The sequence below is a fragment of the Corvus cornix genome, chromosome 3 (genome assembly GCF_000738735.6).
Source record: "Corvus cornix cornix isolate S_Up_H32 chromosome 3, ASM73873v5, whole genome shotgun sequence".
Classification (NCBI taxonomy): Eukaryota; Metazoa; Chordata; class Aves; order Passeriformes; family Corvidae; genus Corvus; species Corvus cornix.
The window spans coordinates 29921904-29931218 of record NC_047056.1 but is presented as its reverse complement, the minus strand read 5'-3'; the positions used below and the strand labels follow the sequence as shown (position 1 = coordinate 29931218).

The following is a 9315-nucleotide window of genomic DNA, read 5'->3' as shown; positions in this document are numbered from 1 at the left end:
CCTGCAGGTTCTAACTTCCAGGTCTCATGGTGAGCACCATGCTCTTGGCTCTCGGTGACTTTGTAGGGATGTGTGTGTGCATGGTCACAGTCAATTGCAGGATAACCCATGACTGAGGTGGAAAAGCAAGTCAGATGCTGGATATTTTCCTCCTGTTGTGTAGCACCTCAGCAGTGCTCTGTTCATCATTCTGTCTCACAACTGGAACAAAGTCCAGGGAAAGTGAAGAAGCAGTGAGTGAATGGAAACAAACTCAAACTGCCCATGTTGCTGCTCTCCTTTGGGAGCTCTGGGGAAGTCCTGGTAACTCAGGTCAGACTCACAACGGTGCCAACAATGAGGTGTGGGGGAGGTCTGTCAGGAAGCAGAGTTGAGGGAAGGCAGAGAGCATAAGAATAGACAATTCCTAACTGTACCTGTACATCTGCAAAAATCTCTGAAGCAGCTGAGAGAGAGAGAGAGAAGAATATGTGGGTCTCTCTAAGGGCATCCAAACAGAGGTGAACATCCCAAGCTTCTTGGTTCATTCAAGAGGACCATCTGAGGCTGAACATCCCCAGGGAATACTGCATTGCCAGCATGGGTTATAGAAACTAATGGTTAGCAGCCTGTTAGAGGTTTCACAATTCATTTCCTTTGAATATTAGTTATTTCTTTTGCCAAAGAGAGGCGAAAAAGGGAGGAGGAGGAGGAAATAAAAACTAAATGGGCTATTTCATTTATTTTATAAGATAAAGTCAATAAGCAGATGGGCGAACTCTGCAGATGGCATTGCTTCAGTCAAGACAGAAAATTCAGTGCTTTCCCTGCATGTGTTTTTTGCAAGATTTCTTTGGAACAAGGAAGTGTATGCAAATAATGGAACCAATCTGCAAAAGCTCATTCAGCTCAGCAGCCATGAACTCTCACTGACTGTGGATACTTGTAACAATAAAGATTCTCCGGCTGGGGAGCCTGGCTCTTAGGTCTGCTTCATATTCTACCCTTGCTTCACTACTCCCTACTCTCACCCCCAAGCTTTTGCAATTCAGTGACAATCAGAGTTAATAAAGGTGTGTCTGTGATCCTATAAAGCAATTTGCATCATCTTCTTTTGTCATGAAATTTTCACAGGGGAAGGAGGAGCAGCAGCATTTTGTCCAAGTAGAGGTTGCCCTGGCAGTGTACCAAGAAGGCTGAAGCCCTTAATTTTCGTAAGAGAGATTTGATTACCGCAGCCCATATCTGAGTGCAGAAATGTGTCCTGCAGAAACTACGCTCCCCCACCCCCTCACTCCTCCTCTTCCAAGATAAATCTAAAAGTAGTCTGGAGCTTACAGTCTTGCATTACTGCCGCTGTGTCACAAGCTTGGGCTACCTTGCTGAAATTATTGTACTAGGTATACAACAGATTACACGACATCTGCCTCTGCCCTACCAAAATAATAATTTTCCATAGCCAGGTTGAAGAAACTGCGCTACTTTCACTAGCCAGAAGTGTCCAGAACCTGCCAGTTGACATTAACTGTGTTGTATGTTATTTCAGTGTGTGTCTATTATAAACAGATGACAATGCAACTTCCATTTTGAGTAAAGGAACTGATAATCGACACAGAGCTATTAAAACATGACAAATAAGTAATGCCTAAGCCAGATAAATAAATGAGCTGTTGGAGAAGTCTTTCTTCTGCTGTACTGTCTAGTGCAAATACAGCAGCCTTGCTCAATAAAGAAGACCTTGTTTAGTTCTGGGCTTGTCTCAACACTAGTCTTTTACAAGCACTTTGGACAAGATCATTAAACCTGCATGTATCAACTGAAGACATGCCTCCCAAATTTCCTGCTAGTGCTGGGAAAAGCTCTAGTTGCACAATTATATCTTGACTAACAAATATCTATTCTCAGCAGTGGGAAGTGAGTTATTTTGCAGCTCTCTATCAGAGTCTACAGATGCCTTGTATGACATTTAGAGAGATTAAATTCCTTTGCCTCTCTTTATACCTGGACTGCTTGTAGGGCATGCTGCTTGGAAAACGTGGGAATATTACAATTGGAATATCTATTATCATGATAATGTGTGGAAATCTGACAGAGCAGTTTGGTAAGGACATTACTGGGGTTCGTAGGTAAAGCAGAGAGGGGATTTTGATATCTGTCATTAGTACAGAACAGTGGGAAAAGCTGCTGTGGTTCCTCACTGGCAAGACACAGTGGGGAGACTGCTACTGCCATAAGCTGGGCACTGGACAAAAGGGTGGGATGGAGCCCTACAGGAAGAGTTGTGCAGGCTGGCTGCCATGGGGGGGGGCCTTTGCTGGCCATGTTGTGGGCAACAGGGCCACACAATGAACAGATACTCCAGCTATCATTTTTATTTTCCAGAAAAAAGTTGGCTTTCCTATCTGGGGTGACTAAACTAAAATGTCTTTTCTCCATTCACCTTGATGCAAACTCATCTGTTTTTGAACAGAGATCCCAAGTTTTAAGATCCAATTCAAATCTGAAGCTTTCCTTATGGTCTCCACTCTGTGGAGAATTCCTCTGAGTCTGGCAGTTTTCCATATTAGAAATCTAATATTATTTACATTGATTGTGGTTTAGACATAAAGCTTGAATTCGGTCCTATGTGGATAGAAGGACTGAATATCTTCAAACAGTGGTGCAGAGAGAGAAAGAAAGGAAAAGCAAAAAGGCCTTGAATAATATAAAAGATGGGATCTAGCACTACTAAGGAAGCAGACCAAATAACATCGTGGTCTTTTCATTTGTGACTTGTGCAGCACAGGCTTTTCAGGATGGTTGAGTACCCACTTCAGGACCAGGGGGCAGGGGTAAGGAAGAGCTAGCTCACAGCAGCACCTTGACAGCTTGCCAATGCACACACAAGCAATATGCACCTTTTGGTTAGTCCCTGCAGTGAATTATGTTTTCAGTTGTACCTTGCAGAGTGAATAGCAAATAACTTCAGACTGTAACACTGTCCAATCTGTTCCCCCATATGCACTCCTTTTCCAAAGAATACACTGTACCATGTAGTAATGAGGGCATTCAAATAACAATGGAAAGACTGACTCTGATATTCTCCTGTGCTAATTTCAAAGCTGCCTATCCAGTTCTCTGCCTTTTTTGGCAAGTCTCTTTACACCATTTATGCTTGGTTTTAAACAGACTTGGTAGGAGAAAGATTCCAGCACACCTGATCCAACTTTTAAACTCAGCTCCACAGAAAGGCAGATATTACATAGGCATAGAGTTAGAAAGTCAGTAGAACTTTCCCTGCTTCCTAGCACATTTTTATTTCTTAAAATTATGTAAATTCTGTGTTGGTAAGGTAGTAAAACTGACTGTGGGACATTACACATGAACTGGAATGCATGGCACAAGAAGTCACATCTTTCTGTAACACTAAATATTGTCTCACATATGGGAGGCAATATATCAGAACTCACAAATCCTCTTTTAAGCACCTGTAAAAAACCACTGAAACCAACACAGGCCACCTGCGACGTGCAAAGCCCTCAGCCGAAATAGTCACATTCACGAAGCTGAGTTATGAAGTCCTCTATAATAGAAAGTCCTCCAAACTTGAAAGATTTATTGTTCTTCTGGGGGCAGTTTTAGGCATATAACTTATTCCCACTGAGCTCTGGCAGTTTCTCATATCCTGGTTGTTCTCACAGTATCTTCTCTATGGCTAGTCTTGCAGCCAGCTTGTTTTCTAGCTGGATAAGCTGCCTCTGCTGTAATATCAACACTTGTCGGGCCAACAGGGAAGACAGTGGAATCAGATACATATATAGGATAGCAATAGTAATACTGTACATTCTTTATTCCTCGTATTGACTTTCTCCCTGAAGGACTGCGCACAGCACAATACTGAGGGAATTTCAGCCCTTTTACAGGGCCAAGACATGGTTTCTACAACACCTGTGTTCTAGTTAATGCTCAGGTTGGCTATAAGTGGAAAATAACTCGTTACACTTCTGCACATAGGCAAATTTTGATTAAAGACAACAAAAGATTATTTGGGAGGAGTGAGGGTATTTTCTTCTTCTTCTCATTCTGGAAAGGACTACCAAAGCCCTTCTACCTACTGAACTATAAAGACAAAGAATAAAGGTTGCAACTAATGTGGGGGAAAGGGAAAGGTTTTACACCACCACTCTGTCCTGTTTGAGTGGTCCATCTCCATACATTCTTCATGCTTGGACAGTGCAGTTTCTATTAAGAAATGTTCCTTCTTGAGTGTCTGCTTCATGGAGTGATAGCTAATAGAGTGTTGTGTCATACGTGGTGCCTGGCACAGGGCACTGCTCTGCTGTGAATGGGCTCAGCTGAGCACAGTGGCTGTGAGGACATGGGTGAAGGCTCCCAAGTGCACTTGTTGGACCAAATACACTTCTGAAAAAATAGCGTCTTGGAATAAGATGACAAGTAAAAAGCAGCAAGCCTCTGACTGGAAAACAGACAGCCCATTTATTCTTTCAGAAATTCCATTTATGTAGGAGATGGATACAAGCCCTCCATACTGCTAAAATCCTCCAACTCTTGCAGACAGACAGGTCTCCTTTTAACCATTGTCCCAGGTGTATTTCATCTGCAATATAAAACAAGTCTGGCTCACCCCTTTGCAGACCTCTGAACTGTCAGAAGCCTGGGACAGAAAGACTCTCAAGTGATTGCATCACGTGAGAGGGGAGGAGGTCAGAGGGAATCATCGCTTGAGAATGCATGCCCACATCTCAGCTCCTAATCCTGGTCTGACACGGGGCATGTTGGATCATGCATGGAGGAGATGCACAGGGCATGCCACTGCTGGCAGGTGCGTGCTGCTTAACAAGGTTGCTCTGAATGCTGGCCCCTGCAGGTTCTCCTCCACCTGCTCCAGCCCCAGGCTGGAGTGCTTCCTCTCCGCAGCCGCAGTGCTGGCAGCAGCTCCTACCTTGGGGGATGCTACTGCAAGGATGGGCACAGGAGGATGGTGCTGCTGCAGGGATGGGTGCAGGAGGATGGTGCTGCTGCAGGGATGGGCACAGGAGGATGGTGCTGCTGCAGGGATGGGTGCAGGAGGATGGTGCTGCTGCAGGGATGGGCGCAGGAGGATGGTGCTACTGCAAGAATGGGCACAGGAAGATGCTACTGGCAGTGGAGGAGTGGCAGCAGAGGGAATACCACTCAAACTGCCTCAGGCTCAGCAGGACTTCTATTGGCATCACCAAAGGATCATGCCACTGCCTTCGTAACTGCAGAAATACTTCCCAAGGCTGACTTTTCCTTTTAGAAATAGAGAAATTTCATCCAGTGAACTATGCATTTCTTGGATGTTATTTGGCTTGCCAAATGGCTGTAACCTGTCAGCTGTACCAGATCAGCCCAAGGCCTAAAAATGCTGTGTCTTGTATCTTATGGCTGAAAGATTAGTTTGTGCATGCTTGGCTAGAGAGGTTCTGTTAAGAGAATCTGTTACATAGAGGTTACTATGCTCCTTGTGTCTTCCTCATAAGGCACATGTGTCCTTTCCCCTAGAAAAACATTGAAATTGTCAAGGGCTTTGCATATGTTAAGGAACAAAAAAAAAAAAAAAAAAAAAAAAAAAAGCAAGAAGGTCAGAGAATACACAAGTTCTTTGGGTTCCTGTGTTTTGCAGCCAAAGTTCTGAAAAGCACTTCTGTTCAAGCACAGAAACTGTGGCTCTCTGTACTGTTAGAAGGGTGTCAGCAATTGCAGAAGTGTGGAAGAGGAGAGGAAGTCTCATGGTGCCAGCTGAAGGAAGGAGAAGTAGTGACATGAACAGTGCCCCTTCAACCAGCAAGGAAAAGAGGAATCACCTGCTCTGTCTCTAAACCACCAAGTCTCTTTTCTGTGCTAGCAGGATGCTCCTCCCAGCTCCTACTTCAATTTAAAATTGTCTTTCAGAGAAGTAAATGCAAATGCCCCAGGTGAGAACTCATCAGTATCACAGAAAATAAATGGAACCCATGGAGTCAGGAAAAAAAAACCATTTTAAAAATGGCTGAGTTTCATTGCACTTACTTCTCTTTGAACTTGCTGAAGTTCAGATACGTTCAGAACTGGAGTTTTGGAGCAGATCCACCTCTGTTGTCAACTCACTTATCCTCTGTTGTTGTGGATTGTTTATTTAAAAATAGTGTGCACAAGATATCACTCTAGGTGAAAATGTAGAAAAATTAGTTCTGAGTGCAGTGGCTGTATTTTTTAAAATGCTTTAAATAATATGCTTAAGAAAGCTGAGGACAAGTACGTGTGAAGATATACTGCTTAAAAAAACCTGAACTTTAACCTTGTAGGTCTGCACATTTGTGCAGATATCCACATCATAAACTCAAGCACTCTTAGATTCAAACTGCTGGATTCATCAGGAACTCTTCAGCTGTGGACAGAATATATTTCAGGAAGTTGGAAGTAGTACAGAATAATCATGGACTGAAAAGGCTTTTGCCCTGTTCTGAGTTGCAGAGCAGGATTTGGCCCAAAAATACACTATCAGAAGCTCTTTGAATTAATGTAATAATAGAATATGGTGTTTTTATTTCTTTTACGTAATGGTCTCCAATTCATTCATAAGTATTGTTTAGCACTAGCTACAGCTCCGTTGTGGGAATGTGTTTTCACAGGCAGCTGTGATATGGTTGTATGATTTACCCTGGTTCACAAAATTTAAAAACAACAAAAAACAAAGAGTAAACAAAATGAGGCAGGGAAAGGGAAGCAAGAAAAGGGCCAGGGAATCAATCAAGATTGGAATGAAAGTTTTGCCTCCTATTCCTGCTGGACAATATTCTCTGTCACCATCACTCTCACTAATTTACCTGACCAAAAGGATGTTAAGTCATACACTGTCACGATTCTACACAAGGTTATTTTTGACATTTTTTATTTACTTCCTTTTTGACTGCTTCCTAGGTTTCCTCAGGGAGGGATAATAATGTCTACCCTCAGAGAAGCCCAAACTGTATTATTGTACTCCCGGAACAGTTCCTAAACCCAGTTGCTTCTCAGACATTAAAATACACTGTATCTGTCAACCCATCCCTTTTAACTTTCCCAAGCATTGGATGTTTGTGCAGTGCTTTATGTGCATATAATTGCAATGACACAATTGAAATATGCTTAAAAAGATAGTTTTATAATAAGTCTCTGTGTTGTTACTCAAGTGAGGTTACTTCAGTTTCTGGCTTGTCACAAGAACCAGCCATAGAGGAAATATATGGGCCTTTTCACATGAGGGAAAATTAATACTGGGAACTTTGTAACTAAGAAGATGTTGAGAGACGTGCACCCATTAAAGTCTCTGACTAACAAACCAGGGAAATGATGGCAGACCACTGGTTACTGTGAGAAAGATGCTCTTGCAGTTTCCCCACCCGGTAAAGGCTGGGTCCAAATGTTTGTTGTCAGTTGCTAGAGAGCCTGTAACTTGACATAACCAGGCGCTGATGTCAGGGCTTCTGGACTAATACTGAGCTAAGCTCTTGTCAGCATTTATAGTTAACCTTTTTATTATGGATTGATGGCACAAAGCAAACTTAAGTCAATGTTTACCTCTACTGTTAAAAGCAAGGAGAAGGGACGAGAACAGTTAGTGGCTTCAGGATGGCTTGATAGTCAAAGACTAGTGTCCTTGTAAATCTGATAAATAACAGACAGTCCAAATTTTTGTAAGAGCTCCAAGGTTTCCTGTGGGATTCCTTTAGATAAGGATTTGAAGGGCGCTGGTTACTTCCGAAGGTACGTTCCTCTCTCAAGGTCCAGCATATGGGGAGAAACAACTTCAAAACACAGAGAAGGAACATATGGGGAGAAACAGCTTTAAAAAAAAACCCCAAACCCAACAAACTGACTAGTACTTCTTTGCATATAGACTGTCTACACTCTCTTAGAAGAAGCAGGAAGTCAGTGGATGTGTAAAGCAAGAGGAACAATTAGATAAGACAATGGTGAGCAGAAACACAAAATGCAATGGAACCAAAAAACACATTGTCATATGTAACCTCCTGAGTCAGGGTCATGCCCTAAATACACAGGACTGTCTGAAAGTAGTGCATGTTGTATTTAAGTACCTAAATACAGACTTAATGCATACCTGTAAAATATTTTTCAGATCCAGCATAATATCTTTTTATGTACAATATGTTCCTTTAATAAGGAAGAGACAGCAATCCTGAACCTGTAGTCAGAGGTGCTTGTCTTAAAGAAGGTTCCTGGAACCATCTTGGCTCAGGTTCAAAGGCTGCTCAAATGTTTAAGCTCAAACTAATCAAATTAAGTGTGTTCTTGACAGATTATGTTCCCCCTTTCGTAGGTCTCCCGTGGGGGATATTAGTCACAAACTCAGAAGAACGCCTACACTGCATCCACACAATTTGAGGTAAATGTTAAAATCATCCCCCACCTGAGCACACAAATCTGGTAACTGCTCAACCATTTATGCAATTTGCATGTGTAAATGAATTTAGCATTCACAGATGGATTCCTATGCGTATTATGGATAGTTAAGAGTAGAATCTGAAAGCTTCTCTGTAGTTATTTCCCACGAGGGGATTTTATCACATCAAATTATAAATCTATATGTTGAGATATGTCTATATATAAAGATGCACAGAACATACCTGCCTGTGTTCACTTCTGGAGCTGTACCAGTGCTTAGCCAATTGAGAATGTGATGGTGGAGCTCCGTACAAGGTTGTCTTTGCTTGTCACATTTTGGGAAGTGAGCAGGACAGCAAGACTGGCAATTTTTTCAAACTGTAGTGGCCTCTGAGAATAGCTGATTTCATGTCCTCTGAGTGTTTGGATTTCAGTTTGTAGATCGTTTCAACTATTGCTCTATTTTTTGGAATGCAAATCTTCAGGTTATGCAATGTACTATTCAAATTCTTTATTGTCAGTACTCAGAAAGGAAGTGTGTCACCAGTCCCACTGGCCACTTATTGGCACCAAGTTGTTAGCAAAGTGTTGTATGAGTGCTGAGTTTCTGGCACTGCCCTTCTTTAATATTTTTTCCTTTAGAGAACAGACAAACACAGTTCTGATCTACGCAGATGAATGTAGAAAAATAAGGTGGTTTAAGGTTTGAGTCTGCCAGCTCTGTCAGTATTATCAGGTTCTGTAGTGTAATACAAAATGAAAGTATTTTTGCATGATCAGTCCAGGGAAGAATTGGGTGGTTTAAATGATCAATACTTCACCTAGCCTTAGAGAATTCAATTTTCATCAACTTCTCATGAAAACAGAAACATCTTCCAGATATTCACATGTTAAAAATACAACATCTCTCACTCACAGGTTTGCAAAACTGTTTCCCGATATGATTTT

At 42.0% G+C, this 9315-nt stretch overlaps 1 long non-coding RNA gene across 1 annotated transcript; it reads right to left on the bottom strand.

Annotated features, from left to right (window-relative positions):
• Window positions 1–4443: 4443 nt before the first annotated feature.
• On the bottom strand, window positions 4444–8760 carry LOC120411761. Its single transcript, XR_005604276.1, has 4 exons — window positions 8610–8760; window positions 7543–7769; window positions 6013–6146; window positions 4444–4576 (listed from the first exon to the last, which is right to left on the bottom strand). It is a non-coding gene; the product is annotated as an uncharacterized LOC120411761 (long non-coding RNA).
• Between the last annotated feature and the right edge of the window lie 555 nt (window positions 8761–9315).